The sequence below is a fragment of the Penaeus chinensis genome, chromosome 8 (assembly GCF_019202785.1).
Source record: "Penaeus chinensis breed Huanghai No. 1 chromosome 8, ASM1920278v2, whole genome shotgun sequence".
In the NCBI taxonomy this organism is placed as follows: Eukaryota; Metazoa; Arthropoda; class Malacostraca; order Decapoda; family Penaeidae; genus Penaeus; species Penaeus chinensis.
Window position 1 is genome coordinate 39,152,066 of NC_061826.1, and position 12,500 is coordinate 39,164,565.

At 49.8% G+C, this 12,500-nt stretch overlaps 1 protein-coding gene across 8 annotated transcripts in view; it reads right to left on the reverse strand.

Annotated features, from left to right (window-relative positions):
* Nucleotides 1–12,500, reverse strand: part of LOC125027954 (heterogeneous nuclear ribonucleoprotein K-like) — a 135,480-nt gene that overhangs the window by 50,670 nt on the left and 72,310 nt on the right. The window contains exon 1 of one of the 8 annotated variants that reach the window (XM_047617148.1): nt 5,096–5,118. The exons of 5 other annotated variants lie outside the window; for them this stretch is intronic. The gene's annotated coding sequence lies outside the window, so the exon portion shown is untranslated. Of the gene's footprint in view, nt 1–3,895; nt 4,122–4,561; nt 4,750–5,095; nt 5,119–12,500 lie in introns of those variants that run through there. 2 more of the 8 variants (XM_047617144.1, XM_047617146.1) reach the window with 2 other exon arrangements.

Sequence of the window (12,500 nt, forward strand, 5' to 3'; positions counted from 1 at the left end):
TGGGAGGGAGGGAGGGAGGGAGGGGAAGGGGGGAGGGAGACATCATGACCTAACAACTATAAGCAGCATTATTTGGGGGCGCCACGATCGCGGACAGCATAATAAAAACGCGGTTGGTCAATCAGCTTGTCCGTTGTTGGCACCTTGACACAGCATGCAGGGCGATGGCACCCAAGGAGAGGAGAGGGGCAAGGGGGAGGGAGAGGAGGGGGAGGGGGAGGGAGAGGAGGGGGAGGGGGAGGGAGAGGAGGGGGAGGGGGTAGGAGAGGAGTGGGAGTGGGAGGGGAACATTAAGATGATTAGGAAGGGGAGGAGAGAGGAGAGGAGAGGAGGCAAGAGAGGAACACACTTTGGAGAAAACGACGACGAGGAGGATGAAAGGAGGAGGAGGAGGAGGAGGAGGAGGAAGAAAAAAAAGAAAGAAAGAAAGAAAGATAGGGAAGAGGATGAGGAGTACAGAGAAAAGAGAAGAGAAAGAAGCAACCGGTGAGCAGAGGGGGAGGGGGGAGGGAGGGGATGAGAAGGGGTACATGATGAGGGCGGAGAGGTGGAAACGGTCATGCAGTTATGCTGGGTCACAATCTGGTTGAGGGGGGGTAGGAGGGAAGGGGAGGGTACGCTCTCGATCCTGCTGTTCAATTCTACCTGTGGGTTCAACATTCTTTTATTCTCTCTCTCTCTCTCTCTCTCTCTCTCTCTCTCTCTCTCTCTCTCTCTCTCTCTCTCTCTCTCTCTCTCTCTCTCTCTCTCACGAAACCAACAGATGAGCCGGGCAACGGGACAACAGACCAACGGCGCAACTTGACAGGAAGTACGAGGACAGCCGATACCTGTGGGAGCTGTCCCTTATCGCGCCCCCCTCCCTCTCCCCCGTCCCCCCGTCCCTCCTTCCCTCCCTCCATCTCCCCTTCCCTCCTTCCCTCCCTCCCTCCCCTTCCCTCTCTCCCTCCCTCCATCTCCCCTTCCCTCTCTCCCTCCCTCCCTCTCCCCTTCCCTCTCTCTCTCCCTCCATCTCCCCTTCCATCCCTCCCTCCCTCCCTCCCGCCCTCCATCTCCCCTTCCCTCCCTCCATCTCCCCTTCCCTCCCTCGATCTCCCCTTCCCTCCCTCCATCTCCCCTTCCCTCCCTCCATCTCCCCTTCCCTCCCTCCATCTCCCCTTCCCCCTCCCTCCCTCTTACACTCCCTCTCCCCCTCTCCCTCTCTCCCTCCCTCCCTCCCTCCCTGCTTTCCCCCGGTCCCGTCGTCGACATGGACACCTTCGACATCGCACCCTCGTCGTCTTTCGTATCAAATAACAATATTGATAACAACCATGATCATAACGTAATTCGTAACAATAAAACAGCACAACAATGACCGATAATTATTAGTAACGATAAAAATACTATCACTGCAACTACTAATGATGATGATAATGATAATAATAACCGTAATAATAATCAAAGCAACAACGTATTTTCAGGATTATTGCCAGGAGTCGCTATCTCCTCTCGCCTGAGCTTGATCTCTCTTTACGTGTGATAACGGTGACACACCTAAACTATCTATTTATATTAATATTATGGTGAATGGAAAACGATGGTGGTGATAACCGAGACCTCTATAATCATTTCATGTACAATTATGGCACTACTGCAACTACTACAACTACTACTACTACTACTACTACTACTACTACTACTACTTCTAATGATGATTATATCATCAGTGATGGCCATTTCATCTATAATGGTGACAGTAATGCTGACTGTAAAATACACAAACAAGAACAAGAATAACAACGAAAGCAGACAACAAACTCAATAAAAGTAGCAATAACTATTTCAACAACGCTAATTCTCCAGAACCAAGGCTAAACACATCCAATTAAAGTTATCCCAGGGTTACGTAGGCGCCTCCTCGCTCTATCGCCCTCCTGCGCCCTTGCTCTCTCTCTCTCTCTCATCTTCCGTTCCTCCTCCTCTCTCCTTCCTTCTCTTCCTTCCTCTCTTCCTTCCTCTCTTCCTTCCTTCTCTTCCTTCCTCTCTTCCTTCCTTCTCTTCCTTCCTCTCTTCCTTCCTCCCTCCTTACTTCTCTTCCTTCCTCTCTCCTTTCCTCTCTTCCTTCCTCTCTCCTTTCCTCTCTTCCTTCCTCTCTCCTTTCCTCTCTTCCTTCCTCCCTCCTTCTCTTTCTTCCTTCCTCCCTCCTTCTCTCTCTTCCTTCCTCCCTCCTTCTCTCTCTTCCTTCCTCCCTCCTTCTCTCTCTTCCTTCCTCCCTCCTTCTCTCTCTTCCTTCCTCCCTCCTTCTCTCTCTTCCTTCCTTCCTCCCTCCTTCCTTACTCTTCCTTCCTCCCTCCTTCCTTCTCTTCCTTCCTCTCTCCTTTCCTCTCTCCTTTCCTTTCTTCCTTCCTCCCTCCTTCCCTCTCTTCCTTCCTCTCTCCTTCCCTCTCTTCCTTCCTCCCTCCTTCCCTCTCTTCCTTCCTCCCTCCTTCCCACCTCCTCCCTCCTTCCCACCTCCTCTCTCCTTCCCTCCCTTTCCTTCACCGTCCCTCTCTCCCTCCCGCCCCTTCCTCGCTCCCTCCTCCTCTCCCTTCCTCGCTCCCTCCTCCTCTCCCTTCCTCGCTCCCTCCTCCTCTCCCTTCCTCCCTCCCTCAACATCACCCCGGCAGCGCCAAGGCCTTCACCAACACACGCGCGCCGCCCTTGGATGGCAACGCTGTCCATGAGGTGGAGAGGTAGGCGTTGGTATTACAAAGCAGCTCCGGTGAAGGACTTGCTAGGGACATGAGTACCCTTCTATTCCTTCTCGTTTTTTGCTCTCTCTCTTTTTTCTCTTTCTTTTCTTTTCTTTTCTCTATCTCTCAGGGCGCGTGTACTGAAACAAGGCAGGGTTCCTGTGTACAAATGAGTGGGGGGGAGGGGGAGGGGGAGGGGGAGATGACAACATCCACGTTGGTTTCGTCATAATGATAAGTAAGGTCTTTTTACCCAAAAGAGATTCCGAGAGGCAGCTGAGGAATATCAAGAGGAGCATGATCAGAATGATAACGAGAGAGAGAGAGAGAGAGAGAGAGAGAGAGAGAGAGAGAGAGAGAGAGAGAGAGAGAGAGAGAGAGAGAGAGAGAGAGAGAGAGAGAGAGAGAGAGGAGGAGGGGGGTGGAGGAGGGAGGAAAGGAAACCATGGAAAGAAATCTGAGGTAAGAGGGGAACGAAGAAAGTGAATGAGAGCGAAGTAAAATGAGAAGAGAAGAGGAGATAACAGGAGAGAAGAGGAGTGAGCAGCTTTGGGCCACACGAGCAGGTAGGCCGAGAGGAGATAAGAAAAAGAAGAACGAGGCGACAGCGAGCAGGTAGGCGCAGAGGGTGGGGTGGGGTGGGAGGCGGAAACAAGATAGCCAAGAGAGGGAAAGGAAGACACGAGGACCGAGAAGAGCGCAAGCAGGTAGACGCTTAGGTCGGTTTCTCAAGACAAAGCCACAGGAAATAGGGGCAGATCGCTGAGTAGATCGAAGAGGACAGAGGAGAGGAGGGGGAGCAGGTACCGAGGCAAGCAAGGGAGGGAGAGCAGAGGGTAGGGAGAGGGGGCGCAGGTAAGGGAGAGCAGAGGGCAGGGAGAGAGGGGGGTGCAGGTAAGGGCGAGGTAGCGGGGCAGGGCCGGCGGGTAGACACAACATGTGGTTGGTAATAGTCCCATGTCCTCATCACGCGGCCGGACCGGAGGCCTCGCACTCGGCCTCGTCCACCGCGCCTCCCTCCCTCCCTCCCTCCCTCCCTCCCTCCCTCCCTCCCTCCCTCCCTCCCTCCCTCCCTCCCTCCCTCCCTCCCCTCCCTCCCTCCCTCCCTCCCTTCCTCCCTCCCTCCCTCCCTCGCACGCACACCCCTCCCGAGGCCCATCCCCCGCCGCACTCGCACTTACGACTCGACGGCGCGGTGCCCTGACGGTGCGGTGCCCTCTCGCCGCCCGCCCCTGAGAGGCCTCGCGTCCTCGCGCACTCGGGCGGCAGCGCTCTCCTCTCGGCGTCCTGCTGGCCTCGCTCTAGCGCTGCGCCCTCGGCTCCTCGGCCTCCCGAGTCCTCGTGCCCGGCCGCACAGGGTGTAACGGGACTACCTGCTACACATACCTACACCCGCACGCTACTCCACCGCCGCCACTACACTTACCACAGCTTTGGTATTGGCCGCAACAGCGACTCGTCTTCTCAAAAAACACTCGCAAAAACCACTTCACTTCACTTCGCCCAAAAAGGGAGCACCGCGCACTTCCTCCTCAGCACATTGCCCACACTGCCCCCACAGGCCCCACAGTCCACGAGCTCCCCACAGTCCTCACAGCGCGATGCCCAGACGACACCTGCCCCAGTGCAAACAGGTGGAGTTCATTCACTCGCGCGCGGCTCACGACGGATCGTCACAAACACGTTTACTGACGTTTACACACACACAAGCACAGCCACACGCTCAGAGGACGACGTGCACTCACGCCCGTTTGCGTGTGAGGGAGTGGGCGTGGTGAGGCGTGAAGGGGGACAGAGAGGGGATGGGGAGGGGGGTTTGGAGAGACGAAGAGCAAAACTAAACGTACACAATCGAAGTCCCGCGTCGAAGAAGGTGCTGGTGGTGAAGTCCTGCGCGAGGATCCTTCGGGGAAGATGTGGTCACCTGGTGAAGGAGAGAGAGGGACTGACCGCCGCCAGGAGGGAGGGAGGGGGGGCGCAGGCCGGGGAGAGGGAGAGGGAGGGAGAGGGGGAGGCTGGGTCCACTCGCCTCCGCCTCCTCCTCCTCCTCCTCTTCGTCCTCCTCTTCCTCCTCCGCCACCATCTGGGGAACACCGGTTTCAACCTCCTCCACCTCCTCCTCCTGCCTCCTCCCTCTGTTCTCTCTCCACCACTTACTTATCACTCTATCTTAGTGCCATCTAGCTCTCCCCCCTTACCCCCTTACCCCCTTACCCCCCCCATGCCACCAGCATCCGATACAAAGAACCGAGATAAAATAATTGATTGCCTGGCAACTCTTCGATGACGGAGAGGCCTGCCTGCGGGCCGAGGGTTTCATCTCGGCGGATGACATGCCAAGCCTGCCATCCAGCCTGCCACCCTGCCATCACCCTACCAACCTGACAACCTGCCTGTCACTCTTCCCTCCGCCCTGGCAGAGTGACAGGCATCTCAGTCTCCGGCTCTTCGCCTTCCCCGGTCGCTAACCCTGCCTGTTTGCCACGCCGCCTCCCTGCTTGCCTGCCTGTCGCTCTGCCACGTTAGTACTACCCCGTGCCTAAGGTCCTTCCTTCTCGCCCCGCCAACGCCCTGCCTTACGCACCCCCCAGCCCCCATCCCCATCCTTCCCCAAAGGATCTCCCCCATATTCCCCATCCTCTAGCCCTCTGCCACGCTATCTGCCGCCACGCTATCTGCCGCCGCCCAGTCATTCAGACCCACTGGCCTCCCCCCTACTTCCCTATCCCCCCCTCCCCGGCCTCCCTGCTTTCGCCATACCCGCCGCCTTGCAATGGCTGTGAAGAGATTTAAAAAGGAAAACAAATATATATAAAGAGAGAGAGAGAGAGAGAGAGAGAGAGAGAGAGAGAGAGAGAGAGAGAGAGAGAGAGAGAGAGAGAGAGAGAGAGAGAGAGAGAGAAGTTAACGCGCGCTGAAGACAATGGGAAATAGAAGAGAGAGAACCAAAGCAAGGGAAGGGAAAAAGAGACAAAGAAACCGACTAATGAACGAGAACAAGGAGACAGAGAGAGAGAGCAAGTCAAATCGAGGAAACGAGAGAGGGACGAGACGACAGGACGGGAAGGGAGGGGGGAGAGGGAAGGGAGTGGAGGGGATCGGAAAGCAAACGAAAGAGAGTAGGAGAGGAGAGGATAGCAGGCAAAAGAGAGAAGAGGAGACCAAGAAAATGAGAGGAAAGCAATAAGGGATACGGGATGAGAGAAGAGCAAGCGAAAGAGAGGAGAGGCGAAGGAGAGCGAGAGAGCATCCGGCCGGAGATTTCAACGCGGCGTCGGCACAGCATCCGAGCGCGAGGCGGCTCAGTGACGCCCACGGAACCGACCCCGGGGAGGGTGGGCGGGAGGGGGGGGTAAAGGAAATAAGAAGGTGGAATAAAGGAGGAAGAGAGAAGGTGGAATAAAGGAGAAAGAGAGAAGGTGGAATAAAGGAGGAAGAGAGAAGGTGGAATAAAGGAGGAAGAGAGAAGGTGGAATAAAGGAGGAAGAGAGAAGAAAGAGGAATAAAGGAGGAAGAGAAGAAGGTGGAATAAGGGAGGAAGAGAGAAGAAGGAGGAAGGAAGGAAACGTAGAAGACGAAGACGAAGACGAGATGGAACATCCTCGTCACCTAACCTATCCTGTAAATGGCTGTAAATCTGGATTAGTTCTCTTCGGATTCTCCGCTCTTCCACTTCCTCGTCTTTCTTCTTCTTGTCTCTTTTCCCTTCCATCCCTCCGTTTTCCTCGGGGTTTTCGTGTTCATATATAGGCCTACATTTGCCGTCTGTATCACCCCCGCCCCCCCTTTCAATGTCAGCACCAATAACATCAATGTCTATTTAATTCTCAAAATCAATCATGACATCAGAGAAAAGAAACAAAGAAAGGAGAGAAAGGAGAGAAAGAAAAACAATAAAAATAAAAGGAAAAATCCTACCCTTAACACATTATTCTTCTATAAACGCTTCATTCTTCTTCTATTTCATTTCTCCCTCCCTTTCATTTCTCCCTCCCTTTCATTTCTCTTCTTTTATTTCATTTCTCCCCCCCTTTCATTTCGCTTCCTCAATTCTATATCGCCCTTTCTTTCTCTTTAGATTTCATTTTCCCTCCCTCTCATTTCTCTTCTTTTATTTCATTTTCCCTCCCTCTCATTTCTCTTCTTTTATTTCATTTTCCCTCCCTCTCATTTCTCTTCTTTTATTTCATCTTCCCTCCCTCTCATTTCTCTTCTTTTATTTCATTTTCCCTCCCTCTCATTTCTCTTCTTTTATTTCATTTTCCCTCCCTCTCATTTCTCTTCTTTTATTTCATCTTCCCTCCCTTCCATTTCTCCTACAATTTACTTCTCCCTCCCCTTCCATTTCTTCCATTACATTTTCCCTTCCCTCTCCTCCCTCTTCATCTATATTTCCATCCCTTTCGTTTCTCTTCTATTTTCCCTTTCCCTTCCCTTCCTTCCCTCGCACTTTCAAATCCCAAAGCGAAAGGAGCGACATCCGCTTTCTGAAAACAACATCCTCGTCCTTCAAGGTTACTCGCCCCCCCCCCCCCGTGTGTGTGTGTGTGTGTGTGTGTGTGTGTGTGTGTGTGTGTGTGTGTGTGTGTGTGTGTGTGTGTGTGTGTGTGTGAGTGAGTGAGTGAGTGAGTGAGTGAGTGAGTGAGTGAGTGAGTGAGTGAGTGAGTGAGTGAGTGAGTGAGTGAGTGAGTGAGTGTGTGAGTGTGTGAGTGAGTGAGTGTGTGAGTGAGTGAGTGTGTGTTTCCGTGCGTGCGCATGTGTGTAGCGGCACAGTGCATTCGAATTGTTCTTCTTGTTCTTCTTGTTCTTCTTGTTCTTGTGCTTCTTCCAAGCAAACACCGGCAATTAAAACGCACTTTTTCTATACCATATCATCTTTACGGATTGATTATATATTTCTTATCTCCTATTCTACATCCTTATTTTACGACTGTCATCATCTTATTATTGTCATTGTCGCCATGGTTAGCTCAATACAGTCATTACTAATAAATAATAATGGTGGTGATGGTGATGGTGGAAATAGTACTAGTAATAGTAGTAGTAATAATAGTAATAATAATAGTAATAATAATAGCAATAATAATAGTAATAATAATAACAATAACTGATAATAATAATATTAACAATAACTAATAACAATAATAATAATATTAACAATAACTAATAACAATAATAATAATATTAACAATAACTAATGACAACAATAATAATAAGAGTAATAATAATAACAATAACTAACAACAACAACAACAACAACAATAATAATAATAATAGTAGTAATAATAATAATAAAGTAATATCGTTGTTTGATGATCGGCAAAACACTTTCATTACATCTAGCACTAATAATGATAATAATAATAATAATAATAAAAAAGGGAGACGGATACGGGCATAGATTGGGAGGAGGGAAGGAATGCGCTAAAGGTGGATAGAAAAATAAACAGAGAAGTAGATGGAGAAAAGGAAAACGAGAGAGGGCACAGAGACCAAGAAACAACATGAGAAAGAGAAAGAAAGATTACCCCCCCTCTCCCCCCTTTGCATGACATCGCAACTCCGGAAAGTAGGCGCTACTGTGGCGTATGTGGCTCCCCCTCCCCCCCCCCCCCCTCCCCCTCCCCCTCCTCCGATACAGCCTCATTCGCAGTGGCTGATTACATCATCCTTTCTCTCTTTCTCTCTTTCTCTTTCTCTTTCTCTTTCTCTCTCTCTCTCTCCTATTCATCTCTCCTATTCATCTTCCATTTTTTTTCCTTCCACTTTTCTTTCCCTTTCCCTTCACCCCCCGCCCCCCCCCCCCCCCCCCGTTACTTTCCCTTCCCTTTCTCCATCTTTCCTCTTCCCTTTCCTAATCCCTGTCTTCCTCCTTTTCCCATTTCCTTCTTCCATTTCTAATCTCTCTCCTTTCTCACCTTCTACTTCCATTTCTTTCCCTCTACCCTTCTTCCTCACTTCTTATATTTTCTATCTCCTTTTCCATCATCTTCCCATCATCTTCCCTACGTCCAACCTAACGTTTCTTTTTACAAGCCCCTTCTATTTATCTTCTTCCTTTCCCTCCTCCACCTCCTCCTTTCTCCTCCTCCACTCGGTCCTCCGTTTCATTTTTCTATCATTCCTCTTATCGCAACTCTTTTCCTCGTCTCCTTTCTCCTATCCACCCTTCCTTTTTTTTTTTTTTTTTTTTTTTTTTTTTACCTTTTCTTTCTCCATCTTTCTTCTTTTCTTCACCTCCTCTTACTCCATCTCCCTCTTTCTCCTGTTATTCACCTCCTACTTCTCCCTCTTTCTCCTCTTCTATACCTCCTCCTCCTCCTTCTTCTTTTTCCTTTTCTTCACCTACTCCACCTCTCCCTCTTTCTGCTTTTCTCCACCACCTCCTCCTCCTCCTCCCCTCTTCCCCAGTCTCAATTTACCTCTTCATTTCCTTTTCCTTCTCCTTCTCCTTCTCCTTCTCCTCCTCCACCTCCTCTTTTCTCTCCTCCTTCTTCTTCTTCTTCTCTTCCCAACTTCCGTGTGTTAGCGGTGTCAACAAGGTCGCCTCTCGTGTGTCGAGCAAGTGTGACGATCGACCCAGTCGGTCTGCGGGTGTCGACTGCGCCTCCTATACCCCTCTTCCCTGCCTAACCCCGCCCCCCATCCCCCCAATACCTCACTCGCTGTGCACATTAGGAAAGAAGTAATCATTGAAAGTCCGTGGAGCAGTATACGTATACATAATTGCGCGAAGATTCATGCGCACATACATGCATACATAATACATAATACATAAAATACGTACACACGTACACAGTCGTCGCTACATATACACAAAGCCGTGTTCATTTGTCATATTTCAGGCGAAGTGAGAAAGACTAAGACAATGAGGATAACTAAAATTCCAATAATAAGAGCAAAACCAATAATAATAATAATAATAATAATAATAATAATAATAATAACTATTATTATTATTATTACTATCATTATTATCAGTATCATTATCAATGATAATATCATCATCATTACTATCGTAATAATAATAATAATATTATTATTATTATTATTAACTACAATACCTACAACAAAACAATAACAATAGCCTTAGCAATACGAATGATAATCATATTAACAATAACAACAATAACAATAACAATAATAACCATACCAACAACATTAATGACAATAAGAGTGCCAACACCAACATCAATAAGGACACCAATTCTAGTGACGACGGCAACACCGCTTCCAAATCCGTACAACACACGTCCCTCGCTCTCACAACCGAACACGCAGAGATAATGACGACAGATAACAACCCGAGTACATGCACGAAGCATACTATCTCACGAAAAAGGATGAAGTACAGCACTCTAGGGGAGACTTGACTATAAATGCCTTTAATTAAGCTCGTCATCAGCACCGCCATGAAAATAAAACAAAACATACTACCAACAGAAAATATGTTAATGAGGAGTGTGATAAAATGATAAAGAAACCTAACAAAATAATAATAACGTTTTATAACAATAACAAAACTAATACTACTCATGCACTAAATGCATAACTCCACTTTAGTTACAACACCAACACTCTATAAAAAAAATAGCATTATCACCAAAGCCTAAAATAATCATAACCATCATAAAGACAACCGGCCTAATCAGCACAGCAGCTGTCACACCCAGCTGGAGTTCAACAGCAGGAGAGTAACACGAGGGAACAGTAGGCCACCAGAGGGACAGGCATGGCAGTCTCTTTTTGTTAATGATTCCTTCACCTCAGCCTTTGTCTGTCTGTCTGTCTGTCTGTCTGTCTGTCTGTCTGTCTGTCTGTCTGTCTGTCTGTCTGTCTGTCTGTCTGTCTGTCTGTTTTGTCTTCGTCCTCATTATCGTGATCTCTTTCCTTCCCCCTCTTTCGATGTGTGTAGTTATATGTGTGCAAGTATATAATACAGTAATTATATGCACACAATCACAAACACACAAAACATTTTTCATACATACATACACTTATACACATACCAACACACACACACACACACACACACACACACACACACACACACACACACACACACCCCCACACACACACACACACTCACTCACACGCATACTCACACTCACTCACTCACACTCATACTCATACTCACACTCACTCACTCACACTCACACTCACTCACACTCACATATATGCCGCAAGCTTGTGCCTATCTGTCTCAATATACATGCAGTAGTTTTTCGTCCCTTCCAGGAGGCCAGTAAACGAACGTCGCCATCAGAGAAAGGCAATTAAGTCTACATAATACATATGCTAACGCGATGGGCGGCGTGCCTGTCACTGGGCGGGAGGAGGGAGGGGAGGAGGGAGGGGAGGAGGGAGGGGAGGAGGGAGGGGAGGAGGGAGGGGAAAAGGGGAGAGGGGGGAAGAATGGGGATAATGAGGAGGGTAATGAGTGAGGGAAGGGGGGAGGGGGGGGAAGGGGCTACGTGTCGAAGCGAAAGTAAGAGAGGTATGGCGAGGGCGGGGTGGGTGGGGTAGGGGGAGAGGGGAGGAGGAGAGAGGGGGAAATGGGAGAGGAAGGAAGGGGTACGGAGAATGATACGAAGACACTGTGTGAGTGAAAAGGGAGAAAAAAGGGAATGGGGGAGGGAGTGAAAGAGAAAAAAGAAGAAGAATCGGAACAAGAGAAGGAGAAAAGTAGACATTTAGAGAGGAAGATATATATACTCTATCTGCGATTGGGGGTGGGGGGTGGGGGGTAAAAGACCCCGAAGATACCCCCACTTTGTAATGAGTTTATCGACAATAAGCCCAAAACCGCCGCCACCAGTCTTTGTTGTCACTCCGTCGCCATGGCAACGCGGAGGGCCAACACCACCGAAGCTGCCATGCAATCCCTGGGCTCTGTGGTGGGGGGGGAGGGGAGGGGGGAGGGGAGGGCCGGACGGTCCTTCGTGACTAGAGTAGTGAAGGGGAGGAAGGGGATAGGGGAAAAGAGGGGAGGGGCATGGAAGGGAAGAGAGGGGAAAGTGGGAGGGGGGAGACGGAGGGAAGGAAAAGAGCTCGAGTCAAGATAGCCGGTTCAATTTAGACCCGTTTGCGTGCATGCGAGTGAGCGAGCGAACGAGATTGCGTGTATGTGCGTGCGTCTCCCCCTCCCCTCCCCCCCAGGCACGAGTGCACGCGCGCCTATCTAACTGCATGCTTTCGACTCTGGGTATCAATCCATGAATGCTAAAGGTATAACCCCCCCCCCACCTCCCACCTTCCACCCACCGTCCCGTCCTCACGCCCACTGTCTCTCCCTCATTCTTTTCCTCCTTCACTCCCTACCACCCTTTTCATCTCTTCCTACCCTCCTCTCTTCCTCCTTCTCTCCCTACTTTTTCACTTCCTCCTTTCCTGTTTTATCCTCTCCCCCCCAACGCTCATTACACGCCAAGGGGCAAGGAACAACTACAGACAAGGCAAGGGAACGAAGGGTTAGAGAGAGAGAGAGAGAGAGAGAGAGAGAGAGAGAGAGAGAGAGAGAGAGAGAGAGAGAGAGAGAGAGAGAGAGAGAGAGATGGGGGGGGGGAGGCAGAGGGAGGGAAAAATAGTGAGAGGGAGAAACAACTGGGAGAGGGACAAGGAAACAGGAGAGATAGAGTAAGCGGGAGAGGAAGAGAAACTATGAAGTGAGGGAGTGGATAAAGGAAATGGAAGAAAGGTGGGAGTGACAAAAGGGTGAGGGAAAGGAGGGTAAAGAAGAGGTAAGGGAGGAACTGAGGAGGGAAAGAAGAAGAAGAAGAAGAAGGA